We start from the raw sequence: 12,463 nt of genomic DNA, 5'->3' as shown, positions 1-12,463 counted from the left end.
TTCCACACTGTAATAGGCATTTTAATCTATGGAGTGCACTAGTGACTGTAACTGGTCTTCAGCAGTGTTCTGTTTTACCTTTTTAGCTTATTTAACTTTTGCTGGAAAAACTAACTGGTATAATTCTGCTTTAGCACTGTGGAAAGTGTTTTCTGCACTCTTAGCCTTACGTTCTGTTACCCTCTTTCATATGTTATTTTGCATCTTCGTTCACACATCTTTTTACATTCATTTAAACTAAACACACCAAGGACTACTTTTACGTTTTCAGGCTCTTACTTGAAGAGAAGCTTAACCTCATTCTAAAACAACGGGAGGCAGCAGCCACCTTCAAAGCAAATACTTTTAGGAACTCACTTTACAAAATATAATTAATTAGCTCTTAGTGAATAAGAAATTTCAGTTACAAAGAACAATTACAAGAAAAAATGATGGAATCTTTCAAAATCAAACAAGCCAGAAAACATGAACATTCTTCATTTAAAAAAATCCTTATTTTATAGGAAGTTTCAAAATCTATATTATTCGTTCTTCCGATCATTCACACCAAAATCATGATACTTAACCTGTCAACAAGACTATGTTTGTATAATCAAATCAGTATGTGCCAAATGTAACCTCCAAAAAAAATTCATATATCAGCCTGCTTGATACAGCAAGTAGGTAACAGTAACAGAGAAGTTACTGAGCTTAGCGATAGGCAACATAGGCACAGTATTCACTGCTTTGCTATTTGTTAAGCTTATTCTAACACTTAGCAACCAATATCAAAACTTACGCCAGAAAGCTACTTCAATTGCCCATGGAACAGTAAAGAGCGTTCCTTCCACAAACAATACTAATCAATGTCTTCATCTTAATGAATTGACCATATGGAGTTATCACCTTGCATTACCATACTTAATTGATTTTAAGGCTATGAAAGACTCCTATGTTCATCTTTAACCTGTCTCACATGAAAAGTTGTGAGACTTAGACCTGAGTCAGTTACTGCATCCAGTCCAAAAGCTATGGATGAGCTACAGCATCTCTTTCAATCACATGCAACCTCAATTTAAAAGTTTCTCTGTGGCAAATTTTCTTCACTACTGACATTTGTCTATTATTTTTAACTGACATTTGTCTATAATTTTTATTCCATTCTTGCTTTTAGATATCACTTTGTCTATTGGAATGAAGAGCATGAACAGATTTGTCATGAGGAGATTATCTCCAGGAAACACTATGCTACTACATCATCTTTTTGTCTTCTCTAATAAGAGATAAAACCTGTATTAGTTTAGACTTGTCACAGTTTTTTCTCAGTTTCTAAGTTTTCAACTTCTTTTTTGAATCATATTGCACTATTCCAGTGAAGCAATGCCAAGAGGAGTGATATAAAAGAGTCTTGCTTCTCTTTACAGCATATTCCACTATTTTTATATCCAGTGGCTGCCTGAGCTCTTTTTGGTACTCTGAGTATGTGCTTTCAGGGTGGCCCTGGATCGGTTTAAGCCTCTGAGCTCTATATTGGGTGAATATGCTCTCACCTGGTACCTCTAGCACATGGCCTTTTTATCCAGGAGCACAACCTCATACTTGGTTGTATTTCACTCATACATTTTGATAGCATCCAACTTAAGTGATCTAAATCGTTCTATATAACTGATTCGTCTTCCTAAGTGTTTACTATTGTCACAGTTGCAACTTTGTCAGTGGTGATTTCATATCATTGATAAAGTATGTTGAAAGTGTTAAACTAAGAATAAGCTCATGCAAGACCTCATTAGAAATGCCTGCAATTGCAGGTCTGTAATTTGTAAGCCAATGAATTCTTAGTGTTGCTCTAACACTAATTCACTTAACGAAAATGTAGTGCAGTACCATAGCTCTTCATAAATGTCTACAAAAATGCATCAACACCTTTACAAACTATGTTTTTAACCTCGTAAGGAAAAGATATCAAGGTATACAACTGTCATTCTTTATAAATCAATTCTGTCTGACATTAATTAGGTTACCCCCTTTCAATGTTTTATCAATAATGTCCAGTATTAAGCACTCTCTATTTTGCCTTTAATCAAAGCTGGATTGACAGGCCTGTAAATACCCAGATCATTTAGCTTAGCTCTTCAACAGTTATTCAACAGACCAATCTCTTGAATGTTTTACTGACAATTTTTTCCAGTATCTATTTAATAAGAAAACAAATGATAACTTCTTACAAATTCTTTCTTTCCTACTATGCATCATAAACTTATTTTCCTTTATACTTTCTGCCATATATTTCTCTTTGCACCTTTTATCTTATGTTTCCCGTGCTTCCTAGTTTCAAGTTGATGTTTAGTAGCCTTCGCTTCTTCCATCTTCCACTTACGAGTATCTTTGTTCATTTCTTCATTTCCTCTATAAATGCTGAAGGTTTTTGTTTAGTTTACTTCTTTCTTTGTTTTTGCTAAGAATAGTCTTCCTAATGGTGTGATAACAAGCTTGATGGTATCTAGTAAAATGTTTTTAAGTAGTATCCAAATGTCATTCATATCTTGCTAAATTCTTCCTACTATCTTGATTTAGCTATAAGTGTTTTTTTTGCTTTATGATAGGGTCTCTTTAAATCATTACAAGTAAATTTCCTTTTATGTATTCTATTCTATATGCATATTGTAAATGTGATTCACTGGAACACAATGACAGGTGAAGGAAGAGGCTGAGGGAAGAGCTTGCTTGGCGTGAAGACAAGGCGGCTTTGTGTGGACTTAATAGCAGCTTTCTAATACCTAAGGGAAGGTTATCAACAAGATGAAGTCAGACTCTCTACTGAGATGCGTGACAGAAGAACAAGGAAAATTGACATGCCAACTTTACATAAGGTAAAAAACCACCCCACTATAACACTAACCAAGCATTGGAAGAGGGAGCTCAGAGAGGTTAGGTAATCTCTGTCCTTAGAGGTTTGTCTGACTGGATGAAGACCTGAGCAGCTTGGTCTGATCACAGAGTTGGACTAAAGATCCCCTGAGGTCACATCCAGCCTGAATTATTTCCATTCCTATGATAAGATCACTTATCACTCTGCCAGTACTTATTTTTAATTCTTTTTGCAATTCCCTCTGTCGGTCAGAATGAGGCTTATGTCAGCATTCCACTGGGATTGTTATGATCATGCTTTAGGTTTAGATTTCTAGAAAACAAAGATGTTTAGAAATTTTGAGGATGTTTTACAATTAGCCATGTGAGACCTCCAGTTCTTGTCATGAGTAGATTATCTACAATAACACAAGTTCAATAAATATGTGAATGCCTTTTCCAGCCTTCCTCTTTGTTGTTTGTTTTGTATAGCAGATAGGCTATTCTCTACATTATAAAATCACTATTGTGCGTAGCAGGCCTTTGTCAAACAATCATTTGAAAACTTAAAAACTGTGTAAATTGCCAATAGCAAGCTGTGGTGGAGTCACAAAGTAACATTTATCAGTTGTGATAATACCTTGTCAGAGCTAGGGTAATATAGGATGAGGAATACTCTGTTGACACAAACTGCTTGGTTTCTCAGTCCTAGGACAGTTCTTTCATAATTATGTAACTTATCTGAAGCCTATTTTCCATGTCCTGTAAGCCACAGGTTGGCCGATATTGAATGTAGCACATACAATATTCTCTTGCACTGAACGTTATAGACACATTTTTTTTCTGCTGACATTATGAGGGCCCAGATGACCCAGATTCACTTCTCTGAGCTACTAAAAAAATTTGTTTTCAGGATTTAGAGAGTAAATCATAATTTAAAAAGACAGAACAACTGCCTGTTCTCCACAATGTCACTTTTGCTTGGCTATAAGCTTTCTGCTCAGTCTTCTTTTCATTGATCAGAAAAATGTCTGAGCATGCACGCCTTTTGATAACATCCAAAGCTAACACCTGAAAGATTGTTATTCCCATAATACTGACCTTTTCAATGTGATGTTAATGTTGACATGTTAAAGTGACTTTAAATATTCATTCCAATGAGGATTCCTTTGCTTTCATGTCAGAATTCGTGACTCCTTGCCATAAATACTCTCAGTAATATGCCTCTGGGCTTGTGACTCTTCCCATAAAACCAATCGCACTAGCAATCTCATTTTGAAGTTGGTATTAAAAGTGAGATAGGCTTGTGCTCTCCCATTAGCATAATCCAGACAGAACTTGCTGAATACAATTGAAGCGTAAAACTTTTCCTGTTAAGTAGTCTGCCAGTTGAAATGGAGACTTCTGGTAGGACTTGGCCCGCAATTTTACAGGATTTTGGCTGCAATACACTACTATAGTAGTCATTAATTCCCCAGCCTTTGGCTTTGCTATTCAAAGCCTACACTCAGTATATGTTTTCTGTATGTACCATGGGAATAAACTGAAGGGGATGTTGGTATACCATATAGGTGAAATCCATAGGTTATGTTGTAACATAAGAAAGATGCAAGAAGGTATGTCTTTGTCACAGCATGCACAACAGCACACCCTCAACACTTTCTAAATGCGCATGAATATCTTGGTTAATGTTCTCTCCCTCTGTTTCACAACATGAATCTTCTTTTCAGTCACCCTCTTATATTTATACCTTTGCCTCTACTTCATGGAAAAATATATAAACCACTGCTTTCACTTGTGGGAAATAAAGAGTGCATTGTCTTTAGTGTAGAGCAGATACAGATCTACATATCTGCATTGTTCTCAAAGCATTAAAAAACCCCGAGGAATAGGTTTCATTCTGAATCTCATCAAACAGTACTAGGTAACACGTTTTGTTATGCAAGACAAAATAATTTTTACTTCATCAGAACCCTCTGACTCAGCTAAATGGAAATCCCTAACCTACTTGCTGGTAAATGCCTTGGAAGGGGAGAGGGGGAGGAAGGCATATATAGTTTTTCTGTAAATACTTTCTCCTGGCCATTGTCAGAGGCAGAAAATTGTGAAAGTCTTACATTCTTATGGGGTCCTGGGGACTTAATAAGGGAAAAATATCTGAGGCATAAAGACTGGAAAATAAAAAATGTATTAGATGAAATTTTATTATCTCTCTAAGGAAGGTATCATGCTAATACAGAAAAAGAGGGGTCTTCGTTAACCTGTGGCAATTGCTACCTGATCAAGTAATTGTTGTAGACAAGATGTACATTTTCATATCATATTAAAGCAGTGCTAGTCTTAGGTAACTTCAGCCATCTAAAAGCTGGACATCTAAACGATTTGTTTTACACATAGTTCTTCTCTATAAATAACCGGGAGTGCTAAGGAGAAGTCGATGCATCTCACATCCCATTTTTACGCACCCACAGAGTGGATTTCTGCATGAGGGTTCATTTAGAGGCAAAGTAGAAATTAAAAGACATATGGAGCATGGTTATTAGAGGATCAAATAGGGTAAAGATGGAAGATACACCTATTATTAGTTGAGGAATCAAAATTTCAGGCCCCAAAATTTTAGGCAAACAAATTTTGGCTCCTAAAGCTCTTCTCTACCTAAATGCTATACAGAGGTTTCTTGTCTAGCAGGCTTTTGTAGTGGTTAGCCATGTGACGTTCTCTTCTATATTTTTATTTATGTTTTCAATTACAGTACACTTCTTAGTAGACAGGCAACACCTTTTATACTAGAAAGCTGCTCAAAGTAGCAAGCCCACACTTAGAGGTAAATTGTTAATTATTTTCATTTTTTCTGATGTGGAATATATGTACATGCTATTTTCACCACAAATTTTAATTAATTCAAATCAAATTTCATATATGAGCTGTCAGAGGAAATGCCCAACCCATTTGTGAGAGTATAGTTACCTAATGTAATGTGAAGAAGCCTCTACTTGCTGTTATTTTGTTTAGCCACCATAGGTGTTTAATTACATTCTTTTGATGTCAGTAAAATCATTTAACTTCCCCTGAAGACATTGAAAGGCATCTCCTACATTGAAAAAAGTATTTTCCCATGCCACAATTTGAGTTTTAAGCATAACTACTTACCCAACACATAGCTGTATCTTTTAAAAGTTCAAAATAAGTTTTATGCTCAAATAAGAAATCAACCATTACATTTTGCTTTTAAAGCATAGTCAGCAATACACATAACAAAATGTATGTTTCCATAACAAAGAACTCCACAGCTGGAGATATATTTGGAAGCTGTTCTAATGGTGCAATTTCAAATAATTGTATTTCTTTCCATAAGAATTTTGTTACATAGCTAAACAGTAGAAACCAGAGTATACCTGCATAATTTATAACCATATTTGAAATTTAGCAGCTGAATCAGCATATTTGTTATAAAACTAAGAATTCAGTTTGGGTCCATGATGTTTCTCATGTCCAATTTGGAATTAAATTCTTTCAATACTGTAATTTTTTAAACAAGTCCACAAAAGAGAATGTTACGTGGTAGATTCAGAAGCAGAACACGCTGTCCTGTTGTTAATTACAATTAACCATTATTTAGACATTTCCTGTACTCTGTCTACTATAACATTTCATACTTACATGTTTTGTATGCTAGCAAAACATGTTATAGAAAGGTGCATTACTAACTGAAGGTAAGTATTCCATTTTTTATGTCTGTTTTCTTCAGAACTCTGACATAATGTAAAATGTTTTTGCATCATTATATCATGTTTCCATCACTGTTACAATGGAATGTACACACACTGTCCTTTGAAGAGCAGCTGACAGCTGTAAAAAATCAGTATGATATGATACCTCCAATATTCTGCTACCTTCTTATCTATTCACAGTAAATGAGGCACAGAAAATTATACATGCTTATTGCTCACTATTATAATTACAACTTCATTCTATTTTTAAAATATCTAAGTCTTGGAAAGTTTAGTAACTCCAATCTATTTGAAATATTTGCTTATGATCACCCATCTGTAACTCCTGAAAAAATATTTATGCCTCACCATTACTGTGCATTTTTGGTTGCACTCGGGCTGCAGCACTGAGACTGGTAATATTAAAGCATATCTAAACAAGAACTGGAAGAAAGTAATTTCAACACACTAAAGACAAACCATCATACTCAGTATTCCTTTCTAGATACATTTTCCTTGTGCTGTATCCAATTGTGTTTGTAACTCTTATGATATTCCTTTCCATTATGATACTTCTTAAAAAACATTTTACAGGCAAGTAGAAATTATAGAATTGTGTTTTTTTTTTGTAATCTTTCCTATAAATTATGTAAACACAAATACTATCTTTTGCTGGTCATTGTTTGCTAAAAAAAAGAAAAAAGCAAATAATAAATATGGCTTTCAAATCTGGCTTTTAATCCTTACCCTTCAAATCACATTAAGAACACTAGTGGAAACCTCATAAGGACACTGAAACAATCAAAATACAAAAATAAGACCTTGCTGAAGGAATTTCCAGGTTTTTGACAGACTAGAATACAGTCCAAATGCAACTTAATCTAAAACTATTTCCTCAGTTAGGTAGATGTATCGTCATAAAACGGCTGCTATGTTGCAACAACAAAATTTATTAACACATGCAAAGTTTTTTATAGCCATAAATATCAATACAGAAATATAAATTCATTCTACATAATTTCAGGTGTTAAAATATGTGTCAAGTGAGCCTGCTGAAATTCCTCATCTTTTCCATTAACTGTAGAGGACATCTAGACATCTTACTTAGAGCAGGTCACTAATTTCTAAGGACTAGTATTAGGTGAGGTGCATATCACTGTGAAAATTGTCATCTCTGTTCTACAAAAACCTTGACATAAGAAATAAGTTAACCTGTAAGAAGCAACGTTAACTTTTTATATTTGTAATTTTCATTGCTCATTTAATGTAATATTGTTATAAAATATATAAAATACATATATAAAATATATATACCATCAAACAACAGTAAAGGAATGTTAATGTGTAGAATGAATGAGAACGAAAATTTTGTCTAGTGCCATGGTCCTTCTTTTGGATATGTCTTATGTTGTAATCGTCATAATAACTTTCTGTTTTTAAATATAATGTATTCTACTATTAAGTATTTCCGTGGTCTGTAAAAATATTTTCTATTAAAAAGAACAGTGAATGATTCTCATTACATATGTCATTTGTTTAATATGCACATAGTTCCTGGGCCTAATACATTCAACTAGGGAAATTCAAATATAAAATCCTCTGTATTTTTTCCCCAGAAGTGGTACATGACTGGCAATTATAATTTAGTACAAGCTATAAAACTTACATTTAACATTATTTTCTTTCTCAAATATTAGAATTTATTCCACTGGGACTAGAGCTCAAGGGAAATACTTTAGGACAAATGGCATCATACATTGCCATTATAACTAGAATTTAAGGTATGTTCACTTAATATAAATAATAATACGCACTTATCCAAAGCTCTACGTAGCGTAACTATTAATAACACAATTCATAAAATAACATCAACATTAACTTCATTGGAAACTCAGCAAACAGGAGATGTACAGATGCTCCTTTCCAATCTCTCATCTTTGTAGGATGTAAAATTTCCAACACTTTTTTTCTGCCCTTTCAAAATGATTTATTTTGCAACGTGAAACTGAAGATTATTGTACTCAAGTAGTTTCAGACTCAAGTGGTGCTAGAGGTAATGTTAACAGTCCTAGAGCATTTATAGAGAACACATCTGATTACATGTATGTGTACAGAGATAAAGGAAAAGAGAAGGTGAAAGGGAGGGGAGAGTGCAAAGAAATCAGTATTTTCTCTGCTGGCAGCAGCTGTGGTAATATGACATTGGATAATACAATATTTTGTAGGCTTTATTAGGATTTATAACATCCTAAACAGGTTCTGGAAGCAATTAAGCAGCCAGTGCAGACCTTAGAAGATGGGATGCTGCCTGCCTCCCACAATTCAATGGCTCAATAAATTGACTGCTGCATTCATTATCAGTTTCAGTCTCTGACTACTGCCTGTATCAGCTCGGTGCAATAGTCTAACTTCAAAGTAGCAAAAGACTAGAGAAGAATAGCCAAAAGAGCTGCCTTTAAAAGGTGGCAGCTTATGAACCAAGTACAGATCATAACAAGCTTACTGGGTAATGGATATAAAAGGATCACCAAACAGAAGTTAGGAAGCCTGAAACTGTCTTAAATTCCCTTTGTAATGAATTTTAGCAAGCAATGACAAACTTCTGTTCTCAGTCATCTCTGCCTTCTTTTTCTGCCTCTGTTTCCATAACTCATTATCACAATCTCAGTCTTGCTCTAATTTTCAGACAAGTCAATCCCTTCCATGCCTTTAGCTTACATACATAATGACTGCAGTCTTTTTGTTGCAATGTCTAAGCCTCAGGCACAGGACTACGTACAAGCAGTTTACTGGTAATATCATTTCCTCTGCCTCCAAACAACTCTCCTAACAAGGGGGAATACACATTGAAGACGAAAACTGAAATCTATGCTTAAGACCCCTCTAAGAAGCAGCTATCATCTGAGATTTCATGTAAGGACAAGAATGAAGAATTACTCTCTTTGTTTTTGTCAATGTCTTCAGGTGTATCATAAAGTTCATGAACAGAGCAGCAGCAGATTTCATAAAGCATCAGTGTGGACATCTGGTCATTATCTGTTTCCCAGAGGAAAATCTCCATTATATTTATGTGTTTATCTGATATAAATATATTACATGGAAACCAATTTTATAATTTCTGAACAAGCAAATCACTCTTCTAAATACAAACCAAACCATAGGTGCGTGTGACAGGTGTTGAGTCAATGCTAGCTCCAGAACTATGGCCATACACTGAGCAGCCACAGTTTCTGTTTATAGTTGACAAGATAATGATGGAGGCTAACACAGTCTTAACAAAGATCAAGACTCTTTTTAAAATAGTTTGTTATTTTACAATACTGCCACAGGGAAAATAATAAATTGTTCGTGAGTGAAGCTCTAATGAAGGATTGCTCAGCAGTCTGGCTGGATAACAAAATGGATTTTTTACAGAGCATGATTAGCCGAATAAAAGGTGAAGTGCCAACACATTTAATTTCTAAAATATCCTGAAATAAATGTAAGACTATTAATACAAAATGACATCACTGGACTTGTTACTATTATTGCCACACTCCTTGAGGACATGTAATAATTACCTTTGGAGTTTTAATATTCATTTGCTCTATCTTTTTCACAAATGTATAACTGTGCTTTTCTTGCCAGGCACTGATGGTGGTAACAAAGGCTGGGTTTAAATATCTAGGGTTGGACTAAAATGATCAGAACCAATAGCTAAAGCCCTGCCCAAAAATCTGGCATAACAAACACCTCTTTTTTGAATCACTAAGAAAGCCATGAATCCTCTGTTAAAAGCATTGCATCTGCAGAGACATAAAACCAACTTTACTGAAAGAGGAGAATACAAGAGTATTAATGTTGAAAGACACAAGAACAGATCCACCATATGTCTGTCTTACAAACAAAATAATCACTCTGATGATGTCTTGGGCTAAAATCCACTGTATCTGGTATCCTACATTCCACACTCCATGTCCAGTAGACAGTTGTTTCCTTGATCATCCCTCACTTTTCTAACGTATCACATTCAGAGCATATTAATCACGCTTAGTGTCCCAGAGATGCAACTGATGCACTGATGTGCAACTGAGTGTGTTCATTCTCTTGGGAAAATGCTGTCTATGAGACACAGTCACAATGATAACTCCATTCAGTGACACCAGTACCAGAGCTTTACACTAAATCGTACCCTCCATCTGAGTAACACAGAGATATCCCACCCAATTGAACCATGGATGCTGGGAAAAAAAAGCCTGGATCAGAAGCCATTCTGATTTAACATCGTGCTATGCAGGCTTGCTTTCTTTTAAATTAAATATGAGGTTGAGGATTTTAACCATACTGCCATATTCTGGATAGGGCTCATACCTGTATATGTTCATACCCTCACACAGAATACATACCAGCAGGGACTTCACTCCCTCGTACAAGATAAAAAGTCATGTAGTATTAAGCAAACACTCCAGCATCCACTGCTCTAGGTTTTATAACTGAGTTCGAAGTTACGATGAGGTCAGTTCTGTTGCTCACTAATTGCACAGAATTTTCTTACTCCTACCTCTAAATTAAACAAACCAAAAATAAATAAAATTTTTGAATTAGCATAGAAAGTATCACCCATGTAGATTAGTTTTTTTTCACTGTGTAATTCATTAAAAAGTAGAGAAATAGGCAGGAGAAGCTCCCTTACATGGAATGCTGATAGCACAATGATATGCTAGCATATTCTGAAATACGCCAGATTTGCTCAACTAAAATTAATAACACTCATTTTCTAGGAAGAAATGGCTCATTGAAGTCAAAATGAGCCACCTATTAACAGGAATATTCATGTCTAATTCATTTTCTGAACTCATTTTAGTAGACTAATGCTTAGTATTTGAAAAATACTAACATCTTATAAAAATATTAAGATAATGAAATACTAAAGTGAATGGATTAAAATTAACTAATTTCAAAGAAATTAGCATGGTTACTCAATTAGGTTACCTTTTTTTTTTCACTATGGAGTTTTAATATTTTTTCTATTTATTTTCTCCACACCAAGATTTTATTTACACTTAGAATATCACATTTCAAATTACACCATTGAATCATATATCAAATGATAGGGAATTACCTTTTGCAGACTCAGTAAGAGGAGTATCCACTGTCTTGACAGCCTTCTCCCAAAGATTGCTACTCACTACTGTTGACATTTGATGCCTTTCAGCACTTTTTCCTCAGTTTTACATGTGTTGGCAAGGATTTGCCATGAACAACCAAGTTACGTTTTTCAGCCAGGTCCAACAGTCTACTTTCGTAAATCCCTACATTTGAGATGGGGAAATCCAGGTTTCCCAGTTCTGTTCTTAATAAAACCACTGTATGTCAACGAAAATTAAAGGTAGTTGAACTCCATGTACTTCTCTACTAATAGCTGTACCCAGTAGTGCAAAAACATTGTCAAAGCTTTTAGGTTACTTGATAAAATGGTATTCTCCATGCACACCAAGAAGCCCAGAGGAAGAATGGCAGGTAGGGGAACCCAAACCCTACCCAGTTGCGGCCGCTCACAGCTCCATCACAGGAGAGCTCAGCCTATCAAAGGCCCACATACTCAAGCACGGACGAACACAGAGATACAGTGGTAGGAACACGAATCCAAATTACAGACTCAAGTGAATGGACACTCTGTCTGGGCCCATCCCAGGGCTGTTCCAGGAGAGCATCAGTCCCAGTGTCCATGTGTGAAACCTGTCAAAATGAGGCACCAGAAGCAACTCTGAAGCATCTTTCAGGAAGGTTACTGCCTAGGGGTCTGAGGAACATTGTAGGATGCAGGGGAAGAGCATTTTGAGATTACACAAGACATATCATGGGATGCTCAGGAGTGGAATTTTAAGTAGAGAAAGAGAGGGATCAATGTGATTTGAGGAGGAACAAGCATGGGAAAATAAAGGGAT

Source organism: Tauraco erythrolophus, chromosome 4 (genome assembly GCF_009769465.1).
Source record: "Tauraco erythrolophus isolate bTauEry1 chromosome 4, bTauEry1.pri, whole genome shotgun sequence".
Taxonomy (NCBI): domain Eukaryota; kingdom Metazoa; phylum Chordata; class Aves; order Musophagiformes; family Musophagidae; genus Tauraco; species Tauraco erythrolophus.
Note: the sequence above shows the minus strand (reverse complement) of the source record.